This window comes from Calypte anna, chromosome Z (genome assembly GCF_003957555.1).
Source record: "Calypte anna isolate BGI_N300 chromosome Z, bCalAnn1_v1.p, whole genome shotgun sequence".
NCBI lineage: Eukaryota > Metazoa > Chordata > Aves > Apodiformes > Trochilidae > Calypte > Calypte anna.
The window spans coordinates 66,415,017-66,427,445 of record NC_044274.1 but is presented as its reverse complement, the minus strand read 5'-3'; positions in this window follow the sequence as shown (position 1 = coordinate 66,427,445).

The window sequence follows — 12,429 nt, the reverse complement described above, 5'->3', positions numbered from 1 at the left end:
TCTTCAGGTCATACCAGCCTCTATATGACAGTGATGGATGGTGCTTGCTGCAGTCTACAGCCTCATTATGCTTAAAATGTTCTTTCTTCTTGTACTGTGACATTTTTAACTCCTTTGGGAAACAGCTGTCAAATTATGCTGATCGTTATAGAATAAAAAAACACAAAGTGCATCGTATTTGTCATACTTGTGCAGTGTACAAACAACTTCTTCAAAGTAATCATGCACTATGTTTAAATTATATTTTGTTTATTTACTAGGATGGTAATAAAATCTCACCTGATGTCTAGCTCAAAAGTTGCTTTAGTAGATAATTATATTTGCCTATTACTGAACCAAGTTAAATTGTTTATTATCTCAGGACAGAGATATTAAGTGACCAAGGCAATAACCTGGGTCCTCAAACATGAATTAAAATCTCAACCACAATGACCTCAGCTAAACTGCTCATCATTTGTGAAAATGCAGATTATTATCTGCAGCAGAGATGTCGTTTAACTTTATAAAAGTATGCAAGTTCTGAAAACACCTCAGCTTTTAAGATATCCTGAGCAGACTTTGAAAATGAGACAGGCATCCAATATTTTTGGTGCTGAATAACTTTTTCTCACAGACTGTGAGAATATTGTTGGGTCTTCTAGGAATGCAGGAACATCCCCTAGCACTTTCTGCACAGAACTGCTAGTACATTGCTAATACATTAACTCTGTGTATTATTGCAACTGGCAATGTCTTTCCAATTTATAGTCAAACCTTTACTTCCCAGCTGCTGCAGCTGTCTTCTGATGCTCAGCTATTTAATCTGACTGTAGATTTCAGTTGAATATCTAATTTATCAGAGCAATTGTAGGCTGCAATTTGAAGAAAATTTTTTTCTGTCATTCAGAGAGGAAGGTTCACTACCAAGGTAACTGGGTATTACCAGTCCCCCGCACTGGTGTGCCGAAACATAATGATAAAAAAAATATTATAAATATCTTTATTTTTTAACAGTGTTGTACTAAAGATGTCATATGAATAAAGAGATGTTTTAAGAACAAACAAGATTCTACCTTGTTATGTTGGTTTTTTCTCTTTGTCAATGGGTCTTAATAATTACTTCATTAATTAATAATAATTATTAATTAGTTAATAATTATTACTTAGTTAATAATTACTTCTTAATAATTACTTAATGATAAACTATCATTAACGTAATTTTCCACCTTGAAGAGAATAAAAATTAGCGGAGTTGAAATCAGGATGTGGCTTATAGTTATTAAAGTCTTATTAAAGTCTTCTGTAGGAAAGGTGGCTCTGTTTTTGCGCTCTGTACAAAAGTATCAGTGGGCTAGAATGCTTATTCTTCCTTACACATTTCAGTAGGTTGTGGAGGAGAGTGTTTCCCTCAGCAGCTCTTTGGTTGTTTCACAGGTCCCTGAACTGAGGTTGGACAACACTGATGATCACTTCCCACACCAAGTAGATCCCCATGCTAAATGCACACTCTTGCTTCTTTGAGAAGGGAAAAGAATGGATATCAGGAGAGCAAGAAAAAAACTGAACCTACATAGGCAAAGGGACTTGTGACTCTGTGATATGACTCTTTCAACCTGTGTGGGTACAGACTGTCACTAAAAGCTGAAGATTTTGTTCCCTTTTGTTCCCCTGTGACCAACATGGAAAGGTGGTGACACACAGAAGCTTCTCACTACCTATTTGGAACAGTATGCAGAAGGGCTGGTTTCCTTCCTTCCTTCCTTCCTTCCTCCTTCCTTCCTTCCTTCCTTCCTTCCTCCTTCCTTCCTTCCTTCCTTCCTTCCTTCCTTCCTTCCTTCCTTCCTTCCTTCCTTCCTTCCTTTCCTTCCTTCCTTCCTTCCTTCCTTCCTTCCTTCCTTCCTTCCTTCCTTCCTTCCTTCCTTCCTTCCTTCCTTCCTTCCTTCCTTCCTTCCTTCCTTCCTTCCTTCCTTCCTTCCTTCCTTCCTTCCTTCCTTCCTTCCTTCCTTCCTTCCTCCCTTCCTTCCTCCCTTCCTTCCTCCCTTCCTTCCTCCCTTCCTTCCTCCCTTCCTCTCTTCCTCCCTTCCTCTCTTCCCCCCTTTCTCCCTTCCTCCCTTCCTCCCTTCCTCCCTTCCTCTCTTCCTCTCTTCCTCTCTTCCTCTCTTCCTCCCTTCCTCCCTCCCTCCATTCATCCCTCCCTCCACCCCTCCCTCCATCCATCCCTCCATCCATCCCTCCATCCCTCCAACACTGAAAAAAGCATTGTGTTGCTGAAGTCTCATCTGAAAAGTACACTCCTAAAGAACATTGACTTTCCAGTGTAAGGGGTAACAGATTGCTGTAGCAGAGTGAATAATTTTATTAACAAGAGCTCAAATGTGCAGCAGGGTTTTTTGAAAACTCCCATTAATTTCCTGCTTAATAAAGAGCTTTTTCAGATGAAACATGGTTTATCACTTCTGTCACAGTTTAATGCTGGGTAAGCAAGTAAATGAATGACAGATGCTCTCTGTGAATCCCTCTCCTTGATACAGAAAGGAGAGAGAACAATGGAGAGAGAGACTTACAGGTTGGAAACCACAGATTTAATGAAATGGTAATGATGAAAGAGAAAAATGATTACATATATGCAAATATACACAAAAGTGATGCAATGTTCCACCCCCCTCCCCAGTAATGCTCATTTTACTACTGAGACTTCAGGACAGCCCTGGGAAAGTCCAGGCTGGGCTCATGGAGTCAGTGGTAGACAGGATTTGAAGGCAGGAACACACAGATTCAGGAAGGCATGGATAGAGATCACAAGCAAACAGAAGGAATCCCTCAAATTAATACTAAGACATGTATGGGATGGAATACTCTGATCAATTTTGGTCACCTGTCTTGTCTGCTCCTCCCTAAAGGAGGGTTGCAAGTGTGACCCCTTTACTCACTTTCTCTTGCTGCAGCACAAGATGTTCCTCAGAACCAAGCAGTGCCCTTGGTTCTGCAGACCATTCTCCAGCTGTAACTATAAACACTGAGTGTTATCGGTCCTAGAGGCAGACACTGACTGAGAAACTTGCTGTTAATGTCCGCAAGTGCAGCTACTTAAAAGAGACAGATGAAAGCAAAATTACAAGAAACAAAATTAGTTCTGTCCTGGCCCAACTTCTATTGAGTTATTACCTTCAGTGAGACCTCTATATAGAGGAGGAGGGGGAGAAGGAGGAAGGAATAAAATTTGTCAAGGGTTGTAATGCAGCCAGTGACTTAGCTGAGCCAGGGTATATCTAACTTCTTTCTGTTCTGTAATTCCTTGCTGCACTTGTCCCTTAGAGCAATCTTACAGGTTTTCCCTGCTCTTCTGAAGAACTAGGATGAGAAATGCCTGCTGGATGCATGCCCAGTGCCCTTTGCCCCGACCTGCCAAGATGTGGCAATGGTGAAAGAAGAGCATAGTGTACATGCCCAGAAGAGGCAAGAAGGCAAAAGAAGCTGTTCATCCTCCATCTTGCTTATTTCCTTTCCTTTTTAAAATGACTCCTTTTAATGTGGCACTAATGGCTAGAATAAAAAGAGGATTTATTCTAATTACACTGAAAACATATGTATACAGAACTATTATCATTTCCCTGGTGGCATGAGAGCACTGGAGCCTTCAGATACAGATAAAACTTGTGTTCAGAACCTGATAAAGTAGTCCCTGTTGCTTTAAGCACATTGTAAGCAAAGCTGTTACTAATTGTCACAGATGATATGTTTGTTTCCCCAGACAGCAGCTCAGCAGCTGTGCCTTTAGAGCTGCAAAACACTTTCCATGATGAGCCTCTTATAACCTAAATTTCCTGCTCAGGAACCCCCTTAACTTCAACATATCCCAGCAAGGGTTGTCTCTGGGAGCTGGTATCAGATGTGGTTGAGAGAACAAGTTTTGAGTTTTGTTTAGTATGTGCTGTGGAAGTCTTCAACTACTGTGTGGTAAGTGGGCTTATGTGACTACTACATTGCTGTTGTTATTTCAAAGGAAAAAGAAACTGAGGCCAACCTATTTTCTTTATATCTTAAAAGAAGGCAAGAGCTGCCTTTTGGATTCATTGTTCAAAAATACAGTCTCTGAGGGTGTAAATTATTCAAGCTAAAATAAAGAGTAGCACTGTTCATATAGGTGTGTATATAGACATTACTTAAATTTGTGTTTTGGTTTGCAAAGCATAGGCACACCCAAAACTAAATTCATCATTTTCTTCCCACACCTTGCAGTCCCCAAAGCACTGAAAAAGGTGTAGGCTGGGAAATGTGGCTGTCAAAAGCTGCACAGTCTGGCAGTACAAGTAATCTCATTTTTTGTCTGTGGCAAATAGACAGCAACACATCTGTCAGAGTAGGATGTGATACAGAGAGCTTGGACAAGTGAGGAAGGGAGCAGGAGATGTGCACTGAGAAGGAAAGCAATCCAGAGCAGAGTAACATGGAGAGATTATAAGGAAAGTCAGGTTTACCATATGACAAAATTATTGCCAGTTGTTATTCTGTTTTATTAGACATTTAAGGTTGGGTTGGATTTTGTGAAAATGTCAGATTTATTCTGTCTGAATGTTTTCACCCATGGGAAACACAGAAGATGTCCTCCCAAACTGGTGTCAGGACACTGAATTTTTTAAAAATTGTGATTTAGTTTACTTGTCTAAATTATTACTCTTGGGTAGAAAATATTAGGAGTATGCATTTCGGGATTTTGCATTCAGTAACTCATGGTGGTATTTATTTCTTGATCATATTTAAAATCATTAATAAAAATGAGTATTATTAAGACACATTATGAAACTTATATTAATGTACTTAGGCTAAACAATAAAAAATAAATATAAATTTAAAAGTAATTATTTTAATTGCCAAACAATATACACAGATGGTAATCCTAATGATCCAGAAAACTTTTTTAACATTCATGGATTTAACATTCATGGAGTCTCTTAATGAGTAAAGTTTCTATTGCTGTTTTTGTTAAATACTCTGGTTTTTGATAGTCTGTAAATTAGAAATCAAAATTATTTATTTTATTGGGGAAGAGGCTGTTGATGGCTGGATGCAGCGAGGTCTTTACCCACCACGACAATTCTGTGAACTTCTGTGAATTTGGAATAGAGATATTCCTATATATACTATGGCTTTTCCTCTGTTTTATGCGGGCTGTGAAGTCTAACTCCTGGCCAGGAGTTGGAAGAAACTATAGCATAAAGATTAATCTTGCTATTTTTATGTGAAACCACAGAAAGCTTTATCTCATTACACCTCTAGTCTTGTGACTGGACTTGCCTGTTTGAATTATTTATGTGCTGTTTCCTGGCTAGCTTGACTTTCCAGTTTCTAAGGAATGGGTTTTAGTTGGAAGACAATAGAGGCAGAGATATAACATTTTAATTGGGAAATGTCTTAGTTACCTTTTAGTAGTGGAGAAACAACAACATCTTACTTATTTATTTATTTATTTATTTCTCCAGCAATGTACAGACTCAGATGTGAGTGTGGGAGGATCACTGAGAACTCTGACTGGAAGAGAGGCTTGCAGGTAGGTGCTGCTCCTCGGTGTGCATCTGAGAGGAACCAGCAGTAGCTGCTAATTGCAGGAACAGCAGGTCATGCAAAGGGCCAGGTTTGTAGCAAAAGCAAACAGCAGGGGAAAAGTAAAATGAGAGGAAATAAGTGATAGGGACTGGAATGCAGATGAAAAAAAATGGGCAGGAGTTTTAGTCACCAACTGCTTTATGCTGCTTCTTGCAGGTGACCTTGGTGTACTTAATGTATCAGCAATAGTTTCTCATCAGCATATCCAGTGGCTTTCATGGTTTGTAACAGACAAACTTTATTTAGCTGGCTAAAGGACTCCTTTTATTTGTGAAAAAGGGGATTCTAAGATCACTGAAAACAAGCCAGATTAGTTTTTTCTTGCCCTTTTGCTTGAAAGAGAAAAGAAATTAAGCATGCTTAAGAGAGAAAGTTCTAGTGATACAGACTTTTCCATCTTTTTCCTTTTTACGTCCTTGAAGTTCCTGGCAGCTCATCCTGATTAATGTTATTTAGAAAGAGAGTAAAATTTTCAGTAGAGACTAATAATTTAAGTGTCTTACTGTTTATATTCCCAAACCAAAAAGCTTTTACAGGGCTTGTTTTTCACAATGTTTGACCTTTGCAAAAAATTGAGCCATTTGAGTATGAATTTCCACTAGTCCCAGAGGTAGCAGCTGATTTCAGCTATTCATGCCCTGCAAATAACCCCATGACTGGAAAAATTCTACCATGTTTACGGCAAAAACTTTGCAAGCACTTCTGAAAATCTTGCTATCAAGTGAAAAGTCTGAATTATATAGAAATCAAAATTATCTCTTGTGAAGTGAATTACTACCTGACTAAGGCTACAAAAGAGTTGGCTAAAAATGATGATCACTCAGAACTGAATCCTGGCAATTCATCTCTGAACTGGTAGATATTTGGAGTATTATTGCTATAGTGATAAGGTATGCCTTTTTATTGCATGAAGGAAAACCTGAATCAGATACAATTCTGCCACAGTAATTATCACTTTGACTGGCCTATCCTCCATCTTTCTATAGATACAGCATCCTGAGATGAAAAATTTAAACTCAAAGGCATATTTTTTTTTTTTTCTGAGCTGGACTAAATAAAAGATCTATTGATTTTCAGAGTTGCTCTCAGATTCTGGGTGCCCCATATTGCTGAGAAAGTTCAAAGCATGTCTGACCACCCAGATCCCCTCTTCTACAGGCTGTGTGCCACCTGCACCAAATGATTGTGCCAGGGGAGGTTTAGGTTAGATATTAGAAAGAATTTCTTCATGGAGAGGGTGATTAGGCTATGGAATGGACTGTCCGGTGAGGTGGTAGATTCTCCGTCCCTGGAGACATTTAAAAAAAGACTGGATGTGGCACTCAGTGCCATGGTCTAGCATGGTCTATCAACTGCTCCGGTGGGTCAAGGGTTGGACTAGATGATCTCTGAGGTCCCTTCCAACCCGGCTAATTCTATGATTCTATGATTCTATGATCTGTTTAGGGGAGAAGGGGAAGAGGGAGAAGCTGAGGAGGGGGAAGTGGGCAGTGTTTACAATGGTGGTTTTATGCCACTGTCCAAAATACACATCCTGAGGACTGGTTCGTCACTGAGTTAAGAGAGATGCATTTTTTAATTGATGGTGCGTTGCTTATATAGAAAGATAATTACTGCAATACTATCAAAACATCACCATTGAAAAAAACCAAACCAAAACGTTTGAAAAGCTGTGCAAGATTTAGTTTTGGTCATTGTTGCTTTTTTTTCTCGTTTGTTTTTCCTCCCCCCTCCTAAAATCTTAGATCCCAAAGATACAAAATTATTACCTCGCTTGTCATTGCAGAAAGAAAAGATACAACATATTTCCAACACTTGCAGCTGTAGAGAGGAGTTTATGATCATGATCCATTTCAATCCCAGAATAAGAAAACAAATTAAATTGTTTGTATTTAATATCAGCCTCACAATTTATTTATTTTTTTTAATCAGCCTGAGTTAACAAGAGTGTTGATGGAAACCAGGATCTGCAAGATCCATCTCTATTAGTCAGTGTTTAGCAGACAAGAAAAATAACAGCTCTGGGACCATAATACTTAAATACATTTAAGGAGAAATTACAGCAATTAGCTGGGTCCAGTGGGTTTCTGAACATTACCTTATTTATTTAGGTCAGTGGTGCTTGTCCAACTTCCACTGTTGTGAGTCTTTACTACTCCATTCATTAGGGCATATAACCCATCTGAGGATGGTTAACGATTTGTTCTTTAGGCAGAGGACATAATTGAAGCTAGTGGTTATGAAAAACTAGCCATTATTTCCACTGGTGCTTCGGTTCCAGCATGTCTGTGTTGAAAATGTATTTTAGATCCACAAAGATGATGGAGAGATAAGAGCATCTGGCATATGAGCAGAGCCTGAGAGATCTGTAATTGCTCAGCCTGGAGAAGAGTGGGCTTTGGGGGGAATCTTATCTCAGTGTACAAATACCTGATTGAGTGTTTTAAAGAAGATGGAATGAGATTCTTAGTGTTGTCCAGTGACAGGACTGTGGAGAGTGGGCTCAAATTAAAATACAAGAGATTTAGTATAAGATTTTTTGTTGTTGTTGTTTGAGGGCATCATTGAGTTTTGAATCAGGATGCCTGTAGAAGTTGTAGTTTCTCTGTCTTCTGAGACATCAAAAATCTTACCAGACATAATCCTTGGCAACATGATAACCATGTTTGAGCAGATAGGGTGGGTGGCTGATAGGCTCAAGCATGTTGTGACTCTATGAAACTGGCTAAATTTCCTATTATTGCCAAGGAAACAGAAGGAGAACAAAAGGAAGAAAAAGAAAGGAAAAATGGAAAAAGGATGAATAAACGAAGGAAGAAGAGTAAAAATTAAAAAAGGGGGGGAGAAATCAGAACACAAGCCACTTAAGTTGAAAAACACATTTGTATGACCATCCTATCACATAAGAATGGTCTTGTTTCTTCCTTTGTGTACCTCTGTACATCTGTGTACCTGTGTACATCTGTATTGAAACCTACTATCCATGGTTGCAGCCAAAATATTAAATTATTAAATATTAAAAAGTGAGAGAGGGTATAGCAATATGACTGTTGTCCTTTAAGCTTGTCCCACAGATTCTTGAGTTATCTGTTAGAGAGGTCTCCTCTCTATTGGAATGTTTGGATGTACTTCTAACTTCAAGGGGTGAGCAGTTTTAGAAGCTTCTGGATACTCTTGTTCTTTACAGATAGGATTGCTGAGAACATAAAAAGACATTGCTGACATCAAAGGCTTTCACAGCCTTTTTCCAGAGTTCTGGTGGCATCTAGTCCATACTTGGCACATCCATGTGTTTCCTGTCACATTCTTGAGTTTTCTCAGGAGGCAAGCAAAGCTTCTTCGTCTAGAATATTGGGGTCAGAAACTCCTGAGCAAAAACAACATTGGTGAAAATTAATTCATCTCACAGAACTATGTATTTCATCTCTTGGCATCTTATAAATGTCACACATTATGTTTAGAACAGAGGAATTCATAATCCTAACTGTTGTTATGAGCTCTGAACAGGGAATTCAGTACATCTAGGCTTCTTCTCAGCTCATAGTTACTAAACAGAACAAGGCTTTTTATCAGCCTGATTTCTAAAGCAATCTGTTTAGCTTTTCCAGCTAAACAAAGCTCTCAAAGGGCTATGCATTGGTGTTCTCCCCTTCAGGCCAAAATAAGATCGATGTACTCTTTAAGGAAGAGCCTGTGCTAGTGTGAGGACATAATTTCAGTTTATACAGCTGGACCAAAAAATGGGCTGGATGTCATTGTACATGGGTCTAAATACTGATCAGGCACACTGAGTTTGTCTCCAGTCATAGGCAAATATCTGAGCCTGTCAGGGTGTCAAGCCAGCACTACAAACTGGTATCAGTAGACAAGTTAAACAGGTAATTATGAAAAGCTAGATCATTTATTCCTGAATGGAACACAATCTCACTGTATTAGTGGGCTGTGCAGTGATATTTGTGGGATCAAGGCTACGGATATCAGGGCTTAAAGATACAGAGACAGTTTGTCCTTTCTACTGGCAGATTAATGTGTAAATCAAATCTTAACAAGCAGTTTAAGTCATTTGCCTTCTCTGAAGTTCCAGGTCCCAGAGCTCTTATGCAAATTTCTAATCAGCTGTAATTTTTGCTGTAATGACACTGCTTGCCATGAAAGCAAACAAAAAAAATCCTCCCTCTCTGCAGGTAGGTTTACATGTTTACAATATTGGACTACTACAGTCTGGAAATGCTACAACTGTATTGATTTTTCAATGCTTATGTTCTCTAGAAGCAGTTTACTGTTTACTGTCATTGTACATGAAATTTCAGGCAGGACCATTGTCATATTAAGACACATGCCTACAACAAAATAGTCCAATCCTTCTACACACAGAAAATGCCCTAAGAGATTTTCAGCTATATCTGAACTGTCATGGATTTTCAGCATTACTGGGTACAGATCCCTTTTTCTTTCCTTTTGCAAAACAAAACAAAAAAAAAATTAGTGAAGTCCTCTTTTCCTCCCATGTTTTTACTGTTTTTCTTAAGGAGAGAATTTCAGAAACAGGATGTGATCTTTTCTCTGGTGATATGTAACACAAATTCTAGCGCTCAAAGTCCAATAGTCCAATTCATTGGAATTGGGGAAATCTCTTAACAGAAGTATGTCTGACATCCATTTGAGTGTTACAAATAATGGGGAATCCAATGCAGCCCTGCACGTATTACTCCAGTGATGAAAATCTGAGATAAAAAAAAAAAAGCAAGAATATGTTTTATTTATTACCTGAATTTACTAGGTTTCAACTTCTAGTCATGGATTTTGTTGAGTTTTTACTGCTACAGTAGATGTGTATACAAATTTAAGACTGAGGTTGTAAAGCGGTTTTTTGAACCTTACAGATAATAAGGATGTTTTTAGCTCAGTCAGAAGGGCAGCTCAGCTCCTATGTATAATTATCACCCTAAAATGCTTTTAGAAATTCATAGCGCTTAATTTTTAAGATATCATAACTAACAGGTATCATTATTAATACACTTAAGATTTTTACACAGAAGATGTAATTCTAGATCCTACAGATTTTGCCAAGTTCTTTCCATCCAGTCTTCATATATATGCATGCTGCCCCATAAAATCATAAGAAAAAATAACCAAATTTTAATTCATCTTTGTAAATTATCATTGGATAAATGCAGAATACTGTCAGTTTTCTGGTCACAAAGGCTTTTCCTACTGTTTTATATGTGGCATATGCAGCTTTGTGAAGCTTCTTAGATGTACCCTTGTCTTTACAGCAAAATTTGCAACCTCACTTCTCAACCTCACTTCTCGCTCAAAAATGCTTCGAGACCTAGCAAAATTTACAGAAGTGATACAGGCTGAAAAAAGCCAAATTTGGTTTGTGCTGAGGCCTTCAGAAGAGTCAAACTGACTTCAAAAACCACATGAAAAAGTTTGATTCCATTTCCTTAGTGCCTTTAAGATCACTCCTTAAAGTGGATTTCCCAGCTCTTGAGGAACAGAATGTACAGCAGAAGACACCAAGAAGACAGTGCTGCATACAGCTGTGCAAAAAGGTAGTATCACACAGGGACCCAAAAGTACTTCTTATTCCTAGGCAAAGGTTCCACAGTCAACAGGGAACAGAAAAAACACGTTTTTTGCTGCTTACTGAAGTTTTGCGTTTTATATAACAAATGAATAAATAATAATTTTTTTTTTTAAATTTTAAAAAGAGAAAAATAAAAAAAAAATGAACACTATTAAAGTACCAGGTTTTTATTTCACATGAAGAAGTGGTATGGATAGCATGGCTCACCCATTATCACATTCCATGACAGTTATCTGCCTCTTTCCCCTTCTTACCCATGCTTTGTATTTGTTAGGGTTGTGAGAAACTGCAAGCAAAAAGTGCTCCTTCCCATCATCTGAAGAGAAACTTGCAAGTTTCTGATTTTTATTCTGGCAGAAATTACATTTAGATTTTGAGTGAGAAGCTTAAGAAATGCAAAAATGAGACCAATCAAAAGGCTCCTTTACCAGAAGCAGTAGGGATTTTATCTGCATGTTTTTGTCAGCCTTAATTCTTCATCATGTTTTCAGAAAACAGTTTGTATTAATTTAGCAGTATCTTTTAAAATTAATTAAAAAACAGTGGTGGCAATTGGTGGGCTACCTTTATGCAGACAGTCTTGTCTTCATATCAGCCCTATTCTCTAAAAAGAGAAGTCTGAACCGTAGGCATTCAAGGCTTCTTACAGGATTAGGAAAAAATACAAATGTTCTGAAACTACTATTCAGACAGAATGTAATGTTGCATTTCAATTTACTTAACTTTAGGCTTTCCGTACCATCTCCCTTCTTAGGGAGATAGACTTTTAATACAGCCTCTGTAATAAACAGATGTATTGGTTTTTTGGTATTGCTGTTTGCCTTCTTCATATGATTGCACACATGTAACAGGAAAAAACCCAACCAATTTAAATAAAAGCTTCTGGAAAAGAAAACTTACAGATTATTTTGAAAGTGAAAATACTTTTTAGAAAAATTTTCATTAAACATGTCACTTCACTTTGCCAGCTTAAAAATCAGTGTTCACAAAACCGTATAAAATTAATGCAAATTAGAAAGCACTCACAAATTTACTAATGGCCTCAAACATGAACTTTTTTGCAAATAAAAGCTTTGTCCCAGAAACCTCTCCCAAACTCAAAAAATGCTGCAGATATGAAAGGACGTTCAAAGTCTTATTCACCAGTATGTACAAGAAAAACAAAATCTGAAGGGCAAGGGGTAGTGCCCTAAATGGCTGAAGTGAAATTTTGTGCTTGCATGAGAGTGATACGAAATCAGACATTCTTTTGT